This window comes from Pholcus phalangioides, unplaced genomic scaffold, assembly GCF_987345545.1.
Source record: "Pholcus phalangioides strain wild (caught in Gottingen) unplaced genomic scaffold, Ppha-v1.0 ptg000027l_1, whole genome shotgun sequence".
In the NCBI taxonomy this organism is placed as follows: domain Eukaryota; kingdom Metazoa; phylum Arthropoda; class Arachnida; order Araneae; family Pholcidae; genus Pholcus; species Pholcus phalangioides.
In genome coordinates, this window is record NW_028301617.1 from 12,325,895 (window position 1) to 12,346,831 (window position 20,937).

The 20,937-nt window shown below is 40.8% G+C and overlaps 1 long non-coding RNA gene and 1 other non-coding gene across 2 annotated transcripts in view; one reads left to right on the plus strand and one right to left on the minus strand.

Moving 5' to 3' along the window:
- Nucleotides 1-20,937, minus strand: part of LOC149068451 (uncharacterized) — a 128,721-nt gene that overhangs the window by 97,905 nt on the left and 9,879 nt on the right. The window lies entirely within an intron of this gene.
- On the plus strand, nt 5,245-5,318 carry TRNAT-GGU (transfer RNA threonine (anticodon GGU)). The gene has a single exon. It is a non-coding gene; the product is annotated as a tRNA-Thr (tRNA).

A 20,937-nucleotide genomic window follows, 5' to 3' on the forward strand; every position in this document is an offset into this window, starting at 1 on the left:
GAAGCAGTGCAATTCGGACATGGATGACGACAGCGAAGCAGTGCAATTCAGACATGGATGACGACAGCGAAGCAGTGCAATTCGGACATGGGTGACGACAGCGAAACAGTGCAATTCGAATATAGATAACGACAGCGAAGCAGTGAAATTCGGACGTGGATGACGACAGCGAAGCAGTGCAATTCGGACATGGATGACGACAGCGAAGCAATGCGATTCGGACGTGGATAATGAGAGAGAAGTAGTGCGATTCGGACATATAGATGACGACAGCGAAGCAGTGCAATTCGGACATGGGTGACGACAGCGAAACAGTGCAATTCGAATATAGATAACGACAGCGAAGCAGTGAAATTCGGACGTGGATGACGACAGCGAAGCAGTGCAATTCGGACATGGATGACGACAGCGAAGCAATGCGATTCGGACGTGGATAATGAGAGAGAAGTAGTGCGATTCGGACATATAGATGACGAGAACGAAACAGTGCAATTCGAATATAGATAACGACAGCGAAGCAATGCAATTCGGACGTGGATAATGAGAGAGAAGTAGTGCGATTCGGACATATAGATGACGACAGCGAAGCAGTGCAATTCGGACATGGATGACGACAGCGAAGCAGTGCGATTCGGACATATAGATGACGAGAGCGAAGCAGTGCTATTCGGACATGGATGACGACAGCGAAGCAGTGCAATTCGGACATGGATGACGACAGCGAAGCAGTGCAATTCGGACATGGGTGACGACAGCGAAACAGTGCAATTCGAATATAGATAACGACAGCGAAGCAATGCAATTCGGACGTGGATAATGAGAGAGAAGTAGTGCGATTCGGACATATAGATGACGACAGCGAAGCAGTGCAATTCGGACATGGATGACGACAGCGAAGCAGTGCGATTCGGACATATAGATGACGAGAGCGAAGCAGTGCAATTCGGACATGGATGACGACAGCGAAGCAGTGAAATTCGGACGTGGATGACGACAGCGAAGCAGTGCAATTCGGACGTGGATAATGAGAGAGAAGCAATGCGATTCGGACGTGGATAATGAGAGAGAAGTAGTGCGATTCGGACATATAGATGACTAGAGCGAAAAATGCAATTCGCGCGTAGATAACGAGAGAAGTAGTGCGATTCGGACGTGGATACCGAGATCGAAGAGCAGCGCAATACTGCCGCCACGCCTACCTCCCAATGCAAGTGACACATCCGCATCCGCATCCGAACCTGGAATTCGTCGAGGCGAGCAACAGCCGGTTTATGAGACAAACTGCGGAAATTAAACTCCCCCTTGCGAGCATTTCGTTCCTTTCTTTGTGTCTTTCTCGCGTGTCTTCCGCTTGTCGAGAAGAAAAGCGTTCCGCCGCGTGAATAATTTCTGAGAAATCTAATTTGTCTTGAAACTTTGAAGAGGGGCGATTGATTCTCTGGTGAGTTAATTAGAAGCTTCTTGTTCTTGTTGTTCTCGGGTCCCGTTAGCTTGACATTCAAAATTCATTAGGGCAAAAAAAACCACTCAAGTATTCACTTACGAACCATCGAGGGAGTTTTCCGTTCGCGTCACAAGTTAGCGCCCTGAGCAGACGTGAATTCTTTGCACCAACCGCGTTATCTGAGAAATCTTTATGAGGTATTGTTATTTGACGATTCTGTTCACTCTGCAAGGAGGAACAGTAGCGTGTTGACAGGGGGGGGGGCTACAGCCCAGGGCGGCAAGCTCGGAGGAGCGGAAAATCTGAGGAATGAGTGGCCAAGAAAATCAGTAGAATGAGAGAAAGGCGGCAGAAAAGTTGTATAACCCTGAATAAATCCGCCTCTGCTCAGCAGTTCCGTCTCAACACATGGGCCTACCCGGGCTCGGCCCGGGGCCGTGAGAGCGGGTGAGCTCATAAAATTGAGATCCGATTAAAATTTCCGAGAGTAAGCGTGCAAATTTGTACAGACAAGCATTTATAACCACAAGTAGGGCTACAAAAATATCTCTTTGCCCGGGGGGGAGGGGGCTTGATGTTTTTAAGGTGGCCTTGCTGCCGAGACAGTAAGGGCACGGTTGGTTAGTGAGTGACCAAAAAGAGTGGCCTAGATAAATTGTAAGTACATGAGTGAGCAAAGGAATGACTGGGAGCGTGAGCAAGCATGTGAATTAACAAAAGAGTGACTTACGGAGCGAGGGATCAGGCCAGTGAGTACCTAAAGCACGTGTAAGCATTTGAATGCCCAAGAGCATATGTAAATGTGTAGATGATCAAAAGAGTGACCTATAAAGCAAGGAACCATGTCACTGAGCAACCAAAAGAGTGACTAGGGGACGCTGGTGTAATTGTAGGAGGGGGGGGGGCAAGCGGGCTATAACCCACACAGGGTGGCGAATTCGAGGAAAGAGTAGTCAAGAAAACTAGACTAGAATGGGAGAAGGGCAGCAAAACCATAAATGCGCCTCTCAGGGTCGAAAAGCAATGGTGACAAAAATTCGCTGAAGGTGCCAATTATGCCAAACGGGAAATAGAGCACTTCTGCAGTGGATTAAAATGAATGTAATTTAAGGGGAAAAAACCTTTTAACACACATAAGGGTTCAGTAAATAATAATTCAAATGGGCTTTGGTTGAAAATACGGGAAAAAACGGGATATTTTTACAGTACAATCGGAATGGTAAAAACTACGGGACAATACGAGAATGTCCGAGGAAAAACTGTTATATATGGTCAACTCCCATTCATCTCGCATACATAAATACTGGAAACAGGATTGAGACTAGCATGCCGGAAAATACGTGTATTCTCGGCGTGCCGGAAAAGATTCGAGTTAAAGATTCTGGAAAATTCTTGAATGTCTTCATTCTAAAAATCCATTGAATTAGCTTAATGCATATTGCTATCCCTTTTCAACCTCGATTTTCCCGGCATGCCGGAAATGGTGCAGAACACCCCACCGTACAAAAAAAAACTGCCGTTCCTGGAGTTTCACGAGAAGCTGGCTAATGTGGGGGAAAATACGGTATTTGTTAAACATACTTTTTTTTTCCGGTGAATTGCATTCTATCAATTCTGACTTGCAGTGGCCCTCTTTTTCCTGCGATTGGTGATTTTTCGCAAATTTCAGCGATTATTAGACAGTTTACTTACTTTTGGCAACTTTTGGGCGATAAACTAACGATGTTCCCTATGGTTCCCGATTGCCCGAAACACGATTCGCCTTCTACTACGTAGGGTGAACGTGACCTGTGTTCTGCCAAATGAAAGGTGGAGATAGACGAGCTCAAGTGGAACAGCAAACACCCTACCAACCCTGTCCTATCTCGAACCGATTTCGAGTTATGATGGATAATCTATTATGGAAAAAAAAATTGCGTCTGGTCTTAGAAAACCCGAATTTGCGAAGTAGGAAAAGCTCCTGTAAGGTGACACCATTTGCATCGAAGTATCTGGATTTATCTAATCGCCAATTGCTCAAACACTCTTGTGGCTCTATCGGTCAAATTAACCAAAAACTTGTCCATCGCACCTTTTAGTTTTGAGAAAGCCTACAATATACCATCGCTGCGTTCTGGTTCAAGAGAAATTAGGCCTTTTGTTTGCGATATACATCACTGACATCAGTGTTTGTTGAAATAGACATTCAACGAATATTCGGAATTGGCGGATACAGATTTTGGCTACAATTTGATTTTGCAGGGAAAAAAAATCAAGTGGCACCCATCGAGCTTATATTACTAGAGGGGGAGCATGACGCGAGTGGTCTCCGCCTCGGCATTGTTCTGAGAATGGTGTCTGTCCTAAACGTCATTCGTTAGAACATCACGTGACTTTTTTTTTAATGTCAGCGCAATCTCCGTTATTTTCCTACGGCATCCATAGGAGTTTAAAACAGTAAATGAAAGAAATAATTTCAGCACTGATGAGATAGTTCTAAAATTAATGCAAGAGATAATTCCAGAATTAATGAAAGAAATAATTCTATAATTAATGAAAGTGATAATTTCAGCATTAATGAAAGTGATAATTTCAGCATTAATGAAAGTGATAATTTCAGCATTAATGAAAGTGATAATTTCAGCATTAATGAAAGTGATAATTTCAGCATTAATGAAAGTGATAATTTCAGCATTAATGAAAGTGATAATTTCAGCATTAATGAAAGTGATAATTTCAGCATTATTGAAAGGAAAATTGGAGAATAAATGAAAGAGATAATTCCAGAATTAATAAAAAGAGATAATTCTAGAACTAATAAAAGAGACAATTTTAGCATCGATGAAAGCGATAATTTCAAAATTAATGGAAAATATAATTCCAGAATTATTCAAAGAAAGAATTCTAGAACAAATGAAAGAGATTATTCTAGCCTTGATGAAAGTGACAATTTCAGCATTAATGAAAGAGATGATTTCAGCATTAATGAAAGGAAAGAACGCCGAACGGAGATCGGCCTACAGGTGTATTTACTAATAAAGCACGCATTGATGGTGAATGTTGAATGAAAATATCTTTTTGTAAATGATAGTAGGGCCCTCTCTCGGCGCTTGCTATATTTCCGACTACTTTATTAGTAAATACACCCGCGGGGCCCGCAAATGCACTCGGACGTCGCTTCATTCCTCGGGCCGATAAAGGGGCTCCCTGCCTCCGGTCCCTGAAAATATCGACTCTGTTTTCACCACCAAAAAATATCCACGACAAGGATTTGGCGTTTCTCGTTTGGACACCCTCCACCCCCTCACCAGAGCTTATCTGTGATTGTCGACATACACTGGCGATATGGTCCGAATTGCATAAAAATATAACCAAATATTCCGGACATTCACCCATCTCTTGGGTCTCTTGCATACCGGGCAAGCATGCAAGAGGGCCTGGGTACAAGTCCCGGCAGAGACAAGATAACTTTTCTTTCCGAGTTTTCCTCAGCTTAATATCCAGAAAATAAAATGTTTCCTTGATATCCTTGGCTGAGAAAAAGCCATCTATCTCTTTAAGGGACGTATTCACCGACATGGTTTAAACTATAGTCACAATTTTTTGATAAGAGATCGACACGGATTGGTTAAATTCAGGTTTTTAACCAATCTATGTTGATCTCTTATCCAAAAATTGTAACTACTGGTTTAAACCATGTCGGTGAATACGGCCCTAAACCGTCCCACCCGGAGGCCAATTCCTGAAGTTAAGAGAGGCTACTAATGTCTCTACTTCAGCGCCTCACGCCACATTGCGTGAAATAAGGAAGACTGGGTCGTGTCTCCAGTGGTGTAGATGGTAGCATGCTTGCCCGGTATGCAAGAGGGCCTGGGTTCGAGTCCCGGCGGAGACAAGATGACTTTTCTTTCCGACTTCACCTCAGCATAATATCCAGAAAATAAAATGTTTCCTTGAAAACAAACTTTATTAAGCACTTTAACATATAATGGTGTATCTTTAGAAGTTTGAGTTTTGTCTCAAAATTTTAACAATTAAATTATGGTTTTTTTAAGGTTTTTTTCAGGTTTTATGGTGTCATATTGAATTTCATATTGCCTTGTTTTTATGAAAGTGTGTCGCAAAGTGAACCATGTTGGGTTTTTTGTAGAAACGGTAGAACTCGATGTAAATGAAGCTTATGAATGTTAAATCTATAATCGACGTTATAATCAATATTCGAAGGATAAGAATATTGACTGGATATTATGTTGATGGTTTTCCTTACATTATTCGTTATAAGTCCCAAATTAGAATCGTGGTCACCGCCTCGGATAAAGTATATACCGTATTGTAAAATAGGAGAAACCCATGCAAAATAAAGCGTAAGAAATCACTCGAAGAAGAAATCACTTGAAATTATGCTTTTCAAAGATGGTAAAATCTAATATTGATGTATTTTAGTTTATTATTGATTGTAATAGCGTGAGATTTCTATTTACCGTTATTCCCGGGTATTTCATTTGATTGGCCTCAGAAATCGTGGGGAATACACATTGATGAAAAGAACAGACTGGCTGGTGACACTCCAATTGCAATTGTTCTCTGCTGTTGTCATACAATTGAAAGTTAATATAGGTAGTTTTGTCAAAATTCAAGATTAGTTTATTACTATTTAGCCAGATAATTTATTTTATACAGATCTGCTTCTGCACGGTTTTTCAAAACCTCGTAATTTTCTGCTGCTATGGTTATGACAACGTCATCTGCATTGCTGATTAAATGTCCATTAAGTTCAATAACAAAAATTAAGAACAATATGGGCTCAAGAACTGATCCTTGAGGAACACCCGTGTTGATATGTTTAAAACTGCTAACCACATTCCCAATTTTTGCAGATTTCATTCTGTAATGAAAGATAATTCCAGAATTGGTGAAAGAAATTATTCCGTAAGTAGTAAAAGAGATAATTCCATAATTAATGAAAGCAACAAATCCAGAGCTGATGAAAGAAATAATTCTAGAATTAATGAAAGGAAATTGCATAATTAATGAAAGGAAATTGCATAATTAATGAAAGAAATAATTCTAGAATTAATAAAAGGAAATTCCATAATTAAGGAAACAAATAATTTAATATTTTTTTTATCTTTTTAGGTGATTTCTCTTTTTTTTAAGCCTTAAAAGGCAATTAATTGCAATATTTAGAGACTGAACTGCATGTACATTCAGTGGGGAAATTGTCTGGCACGCGAACTGTGTATTAAACACGTCACGTAATATCCTCGGATTCGATGTTGCCGCCGTCACAGCGGTTCCTTGGTTCCCCTCCAGTAATATAAATAAGCTCGGTGGTGACACCACCTCTATCAGGATATCTAGATTTAATTGCGAGCTGCAAGTGCTGAGCGATTGGCGAAGTGGAAAATCGAATTGTCGCCAAAATCTATAAGGTGTCTACTTCAACCATAGATAATAATATAACCATCATCTTATCTTATTGTTTGTTAATCTCACGTGCATGACTTCAACTATAGCCACTAGAATAAGGGCCTTATAAAGATAGGGCTAGATTAAGGGCCTTCCTTATCTAGTAGTCGCCTTAACTTCAACAAACGTGATGTCAGTGATTTATTGCAAACAAAAAGCTGAATTTCTCCTGAACCAGAACATCGGATATGGTTTTTGCTGTGGCTCTTTCTCTCTATTTAGCTCTTTCAAAAGCTGGTGCGATGGACAAGTTTTTGGTTAATTTGACCGATTGTAGCTGAAAGAGTGTTTACGGAATTGGCGATTAGAAATTGTTTTTCGATAATTCGATTTTGAACGTTGCCAATCTTTTACCGCTTGTAGCTCACCGAAAAATCCAAATACTTCGATGAAAATGGTATCACTCTTTATAAGATTTTTCTACTCCTTCCAAATATGTGTCCAGTTTTGTGTAGATCTTTCAAAAACTTCACGAATTCTATGTTTTTCAAACTTGGCGTTTTTCCCACACAAAATCGATTATCCCCTATAACTCGAAAACGGTTCGAGATAGTACAAGGTCGGTAGCATTTTTCACATTCCACTTGGGCTCGTCTATCACTCCCCTTTCATTTGGCAAAACAGGTCATGTTCACCCTGTATTTGGTATTTTTCTACCGGAAACACTTTCTCGTGCCGTATTTGGTTTGTGAACCCCTGGTGTAGTGTGTGTTCGAATGAATCAGAGTTAGTGAAAGCACCGTAAGAAAACTATTAAGTGTTCAATGAATACAAATGAACTCAGTGCGTTTCATCCAGAGCCGTCTTAGGTTAGACGCGAGCCAATCGATTCTTTTCAGACCCAACCTGGGAAATTTTCGAAAATTTCAATTAGTTCTCATTTGTGTGTGAGTCCTCGGACCGTGCCCGGGTGGGCCCATGCGTTAAGAGGCACTGGTTTCATCGAGCTGATAATTCGACATTGGTATAGCTTTCTTCTAATGGACATCTATTCGATAGTAACTATCGGGATTCCACGGAACCATATCCCTTTTTCCCAGAGAACACAGAATAGTTAGATTCGTATTAATCCCCCAGCAACGAAACAGAAAAAGACGCGTCATTTATCGGAAGCGGTGTTTTCTCATGTGATGGTGTATTTATCGATGGCTGGAACAGCCCATGTATTCATTACGTTGGGGGGGAAATACCACGAGGAACGAAAAAATAAAATTACATAAAGAGAATGATATAGTACTTACAAATAGTAAAACGCTTCTAGTGTAACGCCCAATTCTTGAATGGACTTTCAATTCAACTAATGGAACTTGCAATGATTCTAGTGGCTCTCGGTAAAAATGGCGTGTCGATACATCCATCCAGCACTAACTGACATCAAACATGTCCCCCTTTCCTTTTTTTTTTAATGTCCCTATTTTTAGTTTTCGGCCATCATTTATTTACGGTGGCTCCAGGCACGAAGCCAAGGAAATAAAAAAAATTGGCTTTTTTTTTCCCCGCTTTTGTGCAAAAACCTCTCCTTTTTTGTTCTATATTTGGATTTACTTTTTCCGTTATTTGGTTTAAATACTGCGTATTTTTGAACACAATGCAGCCGGACTGTTAGATATGCTACGCTAATAAAGAAAGTTTCTCATCCAATTGAAGCACTCAAGTACAGTGAATGCCTTAATGCAACTGAGTTAAGAGATTTGTTCGTGACCCTGTGTGGCCGTATATAAAAAGTTCATTTGGGGGGCAAGCTCTTTATCTTTTCCTTCAATCATGGCTTATCTTTAGATTGTATCATGGTTCATGAATCATTTTTTTGCTTCGATCGTGGATGGCTTCATCTTCGGATGGATCGGCTGGCTTCAGATCGGATGGATGGAAGGCTTCATCATCATTTATGGATCATCGTCGGCGTATATCCTGGCATATGGATCATCGTCGACGTATATCCTGGCATATGGATCATCGTCGGCGTATATCCTAGCATATGGATCACCGTCGGCGTATATCTTGACATATAGATCATCTTGGTTCATATCCTGGTAATGTAATGATCCGTGAATCATTTTTTGTGTGTGTGTGGCTCTGATTATGTTTTGTCTTTGGCTTGTGTCATGGCTTTTTGATGATGGCTTATGAACAATATTGGGCTTTAATCAAGGATTGTCTCTGACTTGTATTATGGGTTATCTTTGGCTTTTACCGTGACTCGTGGATCAACTTTCGTTTAGATTATAGCTTATGAATCATCCTAGCTTTGATCATGGCTTATGAATCGCCCTGGCTTTGATCATGGCTTATGAATCACCCTAGCTTTGATCATGACTTATATAAATCATCTTAGCTTTGATCATGGCTTATATGAATCATCTTAGCTTTTATCATGGCTTATGAATCACCCTAGCTTTGATCATGGCTTATGAAATAAATAACTTTGACTTGTATATTCTGGATAATTTATTTTTGCTCATGGCTTATCTTTAGCTCGTATAATGACTCGTGGATCATCTCAGCTTTGATGATGTCTTATGAATCACCCTAGCTTTGATGATGGCTTATGAATCACCTTAGGTTTGATCATGGCTTATATGAATCATCCTAGCTTTGTTCATGGCTTATGAAACATTTTTGGCTTGTATATTCTGGATCATTTATCTTTGCTTACGGCTTGTCTTTAGTTAGTATAATGGCTCGTGGATCATCTCAGCTTTGATGATGGCTTATGAATGATTTTTTGCTTTTTGATCGTAGCTCATCTTTAGCTTTTATCATGTCTCATGAGCCATCTTGGTTCTGATCATGGCTCATGGCACCTTCAGCTGGTCTCTTGTATCATCTTTGTATTTCACCATGGCTTACGGTTGGATTTGATCACGACTTATCTTTGGCTTGTATAATGGCTTCTGGTTGAACTTCGGACTCGATCATGGGTAATGAAACATCCATCGTGCTCGGAAATTATTAACTCGTTACTACGTAACATTTGCGCCCACGCCCTCGTGGAAAATTACACATGTTTCATCACATGAATGTTGGGGGAACACTGTTTAGTGTTGCATGGCGGAAGTGATGACGAAAGACAGAAAATGACTGTGGCCGTTCAAATGCGTCTTAAGATCTACTACTGCGCAATGCGCAGTACTTACAAGTTGAGGTAACGCAAACGTAATTGGGGGGGGGGGGGGGCGTTTTCTTGGCTGGAACCGATTGAACGTTTACGGCTGTAGCCGTAGGGCGGAGATACGGGGAGGGCGGGGGGGGGCCCCAGCGTCAAAAGTGGAGTCGACTGATCTAATGTATATATGTACATATGAACTAACATCATCATCATCATCGTGCCCCCCCCCGCAGCATTAATGACCTTGCCCCCCCCAGACTTCCAAGTCAATCTCCGCCTATACTGTAGTCACACAAGAATGTAATGATCTATCAGTTACTTATTATATGCATTACATATATTGGGGCTTGGCTGTCCTGGAATTTGAGACAATTTAATCATCAGCAGCAAGATTATCTAGTTACTAGCTATAATACCCGGCGCTGTCCGGGTTTTCTTTAATGAGGCTTTTTAGATCGCGTGATATCTCCCTCTTTCTTTGAGGGACATGCAAACCGTGTCTAAGTTAACCAATATGGCGACTTCCTGCGCGACTCGTGAAAGAAACAAATCTAGATTTAAAGAAACGTAGAAATGAATATATTTTTTTTTCCTTTTTTAAGGGCCGCTAGGTATTTCCACCCTCCCCCCCCCCCCGAACTTCAAGTTATCCATCTCTGCCTGTCTGTATTCTTCGATATACTTTACGGGCCCATAATTTATTTTAAAACACCCTAAACTACATAAATTTATGCAGTTGAATATTAAAAGACATTACGGAGACATTAATTTTCATGCTTGAGAAGATATAAATAAAAAGTTTAAATCGATGTGTGTGTGTGTGTTTTATTGCATGAATATCCAACTCAGAAGTGGGTTCGGCAATTTTAACACTGATTTCTATGGGGGATGATCATCCTTTGCCTGACCCTGAAAATCATGCTGATGATTATTATGGCGTCTATTCAAAAAGCCTCATTACTGGAGTTTGAAAATGTGACAAACCATTACCAAAGGCATATAAACTATCATACATAATGCGCGGCGATATCACTATGCCATCGCGGTGTGCTGGTGATATTGATGTATTCCAGTGCTTTGAAGTGGTATCAGAATATCTACTAGACTCAGAATATATATATATATATATGCAGTGGGCTCGGAATATATGTGAATAATATCTACTGGATTATTTTAAGGAGCCGCGTATGAACTAAGACGGGACGGGGGGGGGGAGGGCTCAAAAGTTTGAGAAGCACTGGTTTAACGTGTTAAAAAATCTCCCTCGATTCCACGGAATATCACGTCTGTTCAACTGATAATCCCCTTTCTTAATAATTAACTAAAAATTTCTTAATCGTTACCGCGTGCTCCGAGGAACCGCGAAAGCATATTATGTATCACACAGAAGATTCAACTGATTTCAGACGCAAAACGTTCCTCTCCATTCCTCTGAGCATAATTCATATTTTGAATAGAATATCCGTGTTTGTGTGGGAAAAGCACAGAATCAATCGATTGTCGTCGCCCCCCCCCACCAAGCTAAAAAAGTGGTCCCCCCCCCCCCCCACGAGCGCAATGGAATCGAAATCTCTCGGAACAATTAATCAATTCCACAACATCGGAATCTTTCAGTAAATAATCCGCCGCAGTTAAAATTGAATTAAAACCACGAAAAATCGGGGGAATGATCTTCGATGGCAGCATATAGACAATCTGACTCGTTTATAGAGAAGCCGGGGAGGATGCGGATGCGTGCGATGGAGAAGCGTTGAAAGCGCTTTTGGTGATGTATTCACCGGCATATTTCCTCTTCCCCCCCCCCCCTGATGCATGCCGAAGAGAGCGGAAATGATGAATATAATAACCGACCATAGAGAGAGAGAGAGAGAAGACACATACTTCTCTTATGGATATACATATCCGAGAGACGCGGCACCGAAATGAAATGCACGGCGCGCATTTGATCCCGTTTATTCTTTACGATCCACGATCGCCGCCCGAAATAAATATGTACGTGTGTGTGTGTTGAGGATTCCCCCCACAAAACCCATTTATCGAGATTACGTTACATCGAATCCACGTTACATCGCACTGAGGTGGAAAAAGAAAATGGTCATTTCTATCCAGAAATGGGGGAGAAAGCCCTCGTAATATAGCTGCCAAGTCTCCCGAATTTTCCGGGAATCTCCCGAATTTCAGCTTCATCTCTCAACCTCCCGAAAAGTTCTTAAATCTCACGAATTTTTACGAAAATCACAAAAAAATTCCTAATTTGTCCCTAAAAATTCCCTACTTCATCTGAAAACAATCCCTAAGGAATTTCTTTGAGGGGCAAAAAGTATTTTATCACAAAAATTAGAAACTTTGCCTGGTTTTAATTTATGCAAAAAGTGCCACGTTTTCAAGACGAATAAATTCAATTGGTCGAATGGTCGACGCGCTTCGGCTCTCCATTGAAGAGCCGAAACGCGTTGACCATTCGACCAATTGAATTCACTTTTCTTGAAAACGTGGCAATTTTTATATGAGGGGCCGTTCAAGTATTACGTCATCATCGATGGGGGGGGGGGAGTTTCGATTTGCTGACTTATGATGACGGGGGGGGGGGGGTTGGATAATGCGTTCGTCAGCAACCACCCTTTATGAAAATATGAGTTAGGATTCAGAGGGGCAGAGCTGATGACGAAAATTTGCTGACAAGGGGGGGGGGAGAGGGTCAGCGTTTTGCTGACGGGGGGGGGGTCAAAAATGGCTAAAATTTTGCTTACGTAATACTTGAACGGCCCCTAAAATAAAAAAAAGTCTTTTGCCTCAGTTTTTTCCCCCCTTTCGAAATGAAGTCACACGTCGTAAATGGGGGAATAGTGGGAAATTAATTTTTCTAAAGGAAGTTTTACAAACCCTCTAATGGTTTACAAGGAAAGTTGTTTGTCTTATCGTGCAGGGAAATAGCTTAGTAGCCGATAGTCCTGGATAATAATTGGAGATTATTATAGTGACACGCATGTGGTCAAAATTTCTTTTGTTGAAGTTACACGCGATAACAAAACATCAATACCGATAAGAAAAAAATATATTTAATCATTTTTAAAGGTACTTACTCCCCGATAAATTTCCTTTCATCAAACGTAACAGAAAAGGGCCGACTTTGTCTTTTTGTACAAGTTGTGTTACGGATACATTCATGGTGGAAAGACTGACATCATCACCCATGTGAAATCAAAAAAACATCAAGCGAATGTCACAAAAAGTCAGTGTTTTTCAAAAATTGACGCTTTTTTCCCCTTCGTCTTCCGATGATTTTGGGGTCATTCGAGCAGAGAATGTTTGTTCACATCGTTTCTGATTGAACACAATATATATTTTTTTCAGATCACCATTTTGAAATTTCGGTCTCCAATTTCACTTCTTTTTTTGGCGTAGGGATTTTATTCCCATTTGTTTATCTTCCATGTGTGTAAAATCCCTATTTTATTTGGAAAACTCCCTTTTGTATTTATTAGGGAGTGGTTTTAGTATAAAATACGGGTCCGCGCGAAAATCTCCCTAATTTTCATTTTCAAAAGTTGGCAGCTATGCCTCGTACTCGTGTATCCATTTATCCGAACAAATATACAGGGTGCCCTAGGATAATGTCTCTCTCCGCTATTCGTATGAAGTTTTTTGACAACTGGCTGAAGCGAAGATGAATTTAGGAAAGAGAGAAAATTGAACTGCCCTCTTTTTTCCGTGTGACCGCCCTAGACCAGTCTACTAGAGTGCAAAGGCAACGAATATATCTCATTCTTTTCTTAGAGCTCGTGTGCACTGAACGGGACCCATACAGGAACGGTCAAACACAACGAAAGGCTAAAGCTCACAATTGCAAGGGTAGTTGAATTTTCTCTCTTTCTAATAAATTCATCTTCGCTTAAGCCAGTTGTTAAAAACCTTTACGTGAATAGCGGAGAGTGGCATCTTTCCCTAGGATAAGTCGCCATCTGGTGGCAGTGTCAGCAATTGTGAGCTTTGGCCTGGTTGGGGTCCTACCGTCCAGTGCCCCATAAGCTCTAAGGAAAGCTTGAGATATTCGTTGACTTTGTAGTCTAGTGGAGTCGGTCTAAGTTGCTCGCCTGGAAAGTAGGAGGACGTGGTTTCGGTTCCAGCAAATTTTTAGCCATTTTTGACCCACTCTCTTTGTCAGAAAAATCTCGTCAGCACTGCCCCTACCTGTTAACGCATATTGGTGGGATCAGAAACGTACGCGGGATGGGGTATTGGGGGGCTCGTGCAGCCCGAGACGAAAGAAAAACCCCTTTTTTTGAAAATTAAAATTTCGAAAGAAAATACATTTACATGTTATTATAATTGATTTCTGATAATTTAAATGCTATTTGAAGGGTAAGAACTCAAAATTTCTCTTTGAGAAATTCATTGCGACCCACCCGTTATGTCATATATGGCAAACCCTTGACCCGCGGACCAAATGCGGCCCTGAAGGTTATCTGATTTGGCTTGCCCCCTCGAACCCAATTTTGTAAAAATGAACTAAGCGGCACATTTTTACAGATCGCTTAAGTTACCCGTGGTACAATTCCAGGGCATTTAAGTGGCCCGTGACACATTTTCACATCACTGAAGTAAGCCCGTGGCCCATTCAAAGATTACTCAAGTAATCAGCGACACAGTTCCAGAACACTTAAACGATCCGTGGCACATTTAGAGATCCCTTGAGTGATGCGTTGCACATTTCCAAAGCACTTAAGCGGCCCGGACACATTTCCTGACGAGCACTCGAAGGATCCACGAACCATTTAGAGATCGCTGAAGTGGCTCTGTGAGGGATTTATCATTAGGGAGAATTTCAGTTCAGGTGCCCACAAACTAGCGAAAGATCTTTCTCGTTGTTGTCGCACCGAGTATAAGATGCCATTAAGAATATTTCATATTTTCATAAAGGGTGGTTGATAACGTAAGCATCATCCAAATACCCCCCCCCCCCCATCATCAAAAATCAGCAAATCGGAAACCTCCCATCGATGCTGACGTACAAATACAAATACAACGCCACAACAGGCAAATTGCCCAACGAGGTGGCTGACTTAAGAACATCATGGATCCCCGAGCCATTTTTTGGAGGCCCTACCTACTACTGCTACACCACACATGCACCCCCTCCCCGCGGAACCCCCCAACGAATCGGTACATGCGGGAATGTGCGTGTACGTGTAGTGCAACCTGACGTAAAGTTTGTTTCGGTGTAATGCTTGTTATGTGTAGTGCTGTCATCTGCCCCCAATTTTTCTAACTATGAGTGAAGTGTTATGGTTGAATGATTTACCGTTGTAGGACTGTTGCTCTCTGTGGCGAGACTTTTTAACGGGGAGATCGGCTCGCATTTGCGCCTTGAAGTTGGGAACCACAGAAAACCAACTTCAGCCGACCACCCCTGTGGGGTTCGAACCCGGATCCTCGCATCACGAGTCCGGCACTATAACCACTCGACCACCACAGCGGCCAGTAATACTTTAATGACCTCTTTATACAGGGTGCCCCGTAAGTCCTAATTCTGCCTTTATCTCAACTGTTCGTCGTAATATAGGTATGGTTCTAAATTAAAATAACTCTGTACTGTATAAATTTTTGTTCCCTACAAATTTATCCAATGAATAAGAAGAGCGTCGCTCTCCTGGCAGAGCTGCACCAATCAAACAGATCGATCACCAAATTAAAAATGATCTATAACACAGGCATTGTATTACGCTACGCTTCTTTTATGCGAAAGGAACAACGCAATGCGTATTTGCGCGAGTAATAACAGCGATTCATTTCAATAGGCGCGAAGACAATAGACACCCTTTACAATGCGCTATTGTCTGGAAATATTCTCAACTAAAAATAGAAATGCTATTAAGCTCTCCACGCGATATCTAATTTGCTAGGAAATGAAACACTATTGTTGTTTATTCGATGAGATTATCATCGATCCCACCCTTTGGCGACATTTTTTCCCCGTAAATGTTTTAATGGTATAAATTCCGATTAGCATTTTGCTTTGGGATTCCAAGGTCGGTAAATTTCTTTTCAATCAATAATTTTTAAGTTATGACGTTTTCCACCAATCGGATCCTGATTGGCTGCTCGAGATTCCCATGACGTCATAATCATTGGGGGTGATAATATTGTTTTATAGCCATCTAGCGTCGAAAACCGGGATTAATCTGCTCTCCTTGACAATTTTTAATACGGTATTTAGGCCAGACATTTTAAACTAATATGGCGAACCTCCTTGTGTATTTGTGGGCGGGGGGGGGGCGATGTTCTGTATACGTAAAAATGGTACATATATAATTTTTTTTTTAAATTGAGAAAATAAATGCTGCCTCCGGGGAACCCCCGTATGGCGAACGACATTCGCCGGGTCGCGGTAAGTAACTCGTACGTAAAAATGGTCAGTGATAAGCTGCTTTTTAAAGAAAGTTGATGAAAAAAATGATGCAAGTAAAAAAAAAAATGGGTTTACGGAAAATTCACCACCAGCAATTCACCGCCGGAAAATTCACCGCTAGGAATATTCACCGCCAGAAAATTCACAGCTAGCAAACAGTGTTCAATGTGGGTCAGAAAGCGAGGGAGTGAGCGATTGAGTTACTGAGTCAGTGAGCGAGGGATTAGGCGAGTGAGTGACCGAGCGAGCTACTGAGTCCATGAGCGAGTGAGTGAGTGAGTGAGCTACTGAGTGAGTGACCGAGCTACTGAATCCGTGAGTGACCGAGCTACTGAGCGAGTGGCCGAGCTACTGAATCCGTGAGTGAGTGAGCTACTGAGTGGATGAGTGATCTAGTGAGTAAGTGAATGATCTAGTGAGTGAGTGAGTGACCCAGTGAGTCATCCTAAATGATACGGCGGGAAGTTTTAATAATGACTTTATTAGAAGAAATTGAGATGATAGGAAAGAAATTGCTGTTGCACAAGAGAATATATTCAATGATTCCATTAACTCTATATTTTACTCGGAATCTTCTAACGAAACAAGAAAAGGAATGATAACAGAGAATTAAAAGATCATAAAGTAAGTGGATACGCGATGAATAACCTTCCTAAAATGCTTAAAATCATCTCCTGTTATCACTTTAATATTATAAAAAACATTGTTGATCATCAGTAACCAATGGATTATTTTTTCGTGATGTACTAGCTGTTACCAGCGATTTCATTGGTGTGGATTCTGCAATCTCAGATTTACTCAGCAATGATTCCCCAAAACCACTTTAACACTTCATGATCCCCGTGGGTGATGAACTTTCAGAAATCCCGTTTTAGTGCGTATCTACATCTATATACTGTTCATAAAATAACATGTCCCCCTGACTGATTTATCATCGCCGAGCCGAAACCGCTGAAGGTATAAATATAAAATTTTGTGAATAGTTTTGTTTCGCGACGTGAACTGACTAAGAAAGGTTTTTTCATATTCGACTCCTAAGGGGGTCATAAGGGGGGGGGGGGGGTTCAATAATAGGGTCATATATGTTGGAATCACGTCGAGCCGAAACCGCTGAAGCTATAAATATGCCATTAGGCCGATATTGTGATGTAGACAATATTATATAGAACAATCGGATTTTTTAATCATTTGTGACACTACTAGGTTAAAACTAACTAATTCACTCACTCCCTCACTCACTTACTCACTAGGTCACTCGCTCAATAACTTAATCACTGGTCACTCACTCCCTCACTCACTTACCCACTAGGTCACTCACTCCCTCACTAGGTCACTCGCTCAATAACTTAATCACTGGTCACTCACTCCCTCACTCACTTACTCACTAGGTCACTCACTCCCTCACTAGGTCACTCGCTCAATAACTTAATCACTGGTCACCCACTCTATCACTCATTCATTCACTAGGCCATCCACTCACTCACTCACTCACATACTCACTCCTCTCTCACTGACTCACTCAGTTACTAGGTCACTCACATACTCACTCCTCTCTCACTGACTCACTCAGTTACTAGGTCACTCACATACTCACTCCTCTCTCACTGACTCACTCAGTTACTAGGTCACTCACATACTCACTCCTCTCTCACTGACTCACTCAGTTACTAGGTCACTCACATACTCACTCCTCTCTCGCTGACTCAGTAACTCAATCGTTCACTCACTCCTCTCTCACTGACTCAGTAACTCAATCGTTCACTCACTCCTCTCTCACTGACTCAGTAACTCAATCGTTCACTCACTCCTCTCTCACTGACTCAGTAACTCAATCGTTCACTCCCTCGCTAACTGACTCGCATCGAACTGTTGTCGGTGAATTATTAGTCGGTGAATTTTCCGGCGGTGAGTATTCCTAGCGGTGAATTTTCCTCGCGGTGAATATTCCTAGCGGTGAATTTTCCTCGCGGTGAATATTCCTAGCGGTGAATATTCCTAGCGGTGAATTTTCCTCGCGGTGAATATTCCTAGCGGTGAATTGCATGGCGGTGAATTTTCCGGACACGAGTAAATGATTCGATAGAGAAAGGACATGTTGGGGAGGCTGTTCCACATTACGCTGTGGTTATAGTGGAGCGAAAAGCGTGTTCCTTAACAATTGCGACTAGGAAGAAAAAAATGCATAGGCGTAGAGTCCATGTTTACGAAACTAATGGGCGTTAAATCTACGTTTACGAAACTAATGGGCGTTAAATCTGGCGTTAAGTCCACGTTTACGAAACTAATGGGGGAAGAGTCAACATTTAAGAAGTACGTAGGAAGTCTATGTTGGGGAATCAGGATACACGTCCGCATTCAAGAAGCTCGAACTAAGCGTTAAGCTCGTCTACGTTTAGGAAGCTCATAGGATGTGATTACATATTAAGAAAGTTCATGGGATGTGATTCCACATTTAGAATGTTCGGGGATAACCGAATCCATGTCCAGAAGACTTCGGGGGGGGGGGGTATATGCGAGTTTACGTATAGGAAGCTCATGGGAGATGAGTTCAAGTTTTCTAATCTCATGTCAGATTTTAGTTTTCGTTTAGGACGCTCGGTGTAAGTGATTTCACATTTACGAAGCTTATGGGAGGTGACTCCGCATTACGAAACTCATGCGAGATGACTCCATTTAGGGGTATATAGATAGTTCCGCACAATGAGGAATTTTCGGGGACAAATCCGCACAGTCCACTTCCGCAAAAACACGGGCCCTTGTCTTTCTTTTTCTGTTTTTCTTCCTATCTCTTCTCTCCATAAATAGACTAAAGTTATAGGGGGCGGGGCTGTATATATCCACATAAAATTGTGCCACTGATATCTTTCATGCATATGCAGTGAAATCTCCCAACAGCGGCCACTAACGGGAAGCCGATATCCCGTTAATAAATAAAATTCAGTTTAATAAAACTTTCCGGACACACCTATCCTTCGGGAACGCTTCGATATCTCTCTGAGATGGGAAGCGGGGTGTGGAACCCGGTCTTCAAAGGTCAAAGGCCACTAACGGGACCGACCAAATGTGGCCGTTATTGAGAGGTTACCGTTGTTGAGATGTTCAGTATTTCTGAAACGTAGAGATTAATTAATTTTGTTTTCTTGTTAAAATTATAACAGCCCATGACATCAATTAGAAGAAGGTGTGTGTGCGCGTGCGCCACAATACATTCTTATTTCTCATTGAAGCTGCTTGGATTTTTCATGAAGAACTTCATTTGTGAATTTTCTATTGTTCAAAAAGTTCATTAAAAAAAACATGTGCGTACGCAGCTGCGCCGTAATCCTTGTATCTTGGGACATGGCCCCCACAAAGGGGGAGGGGGTTGACAGGGCTCTAGCTCTGGGGCCCGGGACAGTTCCCGTCATTTTTTGCTTTTTCACGCTATAAATGAACTGCAGAAACTGAGGGCCCGCAAAAAATTCCAGCCTGGGAGGCCCCGCTCCAGGATGTGGAGGCCATGTCTTGGGACATGCTTTCTGCAGATCAGATTCATCCCCCGATGCAATCAGCTATTTCTGTTGTTATCTTGGGCAGTATTTTCAATTAGTGCTTACGTGACTCTTTGGTCTATGACTTAGCCAAAAAATTGCCAGATTTTCACCCAAATCTCTCCTTCATTCTTTCTCAAACGAGTCTAGCTCGCCCGTTACAGAGCCGCCTTTTAATAGGGGGACGGGGGAGTGTGCGACAGGTGTGAAAGAACCCCGGGCCCTGCGTTTTTGGAGGCCACGCAGTTACGGTAATAATAGTTTCTTTCATAAATTCAGAATTTACATCAGTTCTTTAACTGTTTCATAAATTATGGATTTTCATAAATTATGGAATTATTACTTTCATAAATTATGAAATTATTAAATTATGGGATTATTATTTTCATTAATTATGAAATTATTAAATTATGGGATTATTATTTTCATTAATTATGAAATTATTAAATTATGGGATTATTATTTTCATTAATTATGAAATTATTAAATTATGGGATTATTATTTTCATTAATTATGAAATTATTAAATTATGGGATTATTATTTTCATTAATTATGAAATTATGGAATTATTACTTTCATTAACTACGAAATTATTTCTTTCATTAACTATGGAATTATTTCTTCCATTAATTATGGAATTATTTCTTCCATTAATTATGGAATTGTTTCTTCCATTAATTATGGAATTATTTCTTCCATTAATTATGCAATTATTTCTTTCATTGATTATGCAATTATTTCTTTCAATCAATTCTGGAATTATTTCTTTCATTAATCGTTCAATTATTTCTTTCATTAATTATGGAATTATTTCTTTCATTAATTATGGAATTATTTCTTTCATTAATTATGGAATTATTTCTTTCATTAATTATTCAACTTTTTTTATGAATTCTGAACTTTCATCAATTCAGGAATTTTTTTTCCATTTCTTCTGAATTTTCAATCAATTCTAGAATTATTTCTTTCCCTAATTCTTGATTTTCATGAGGGGG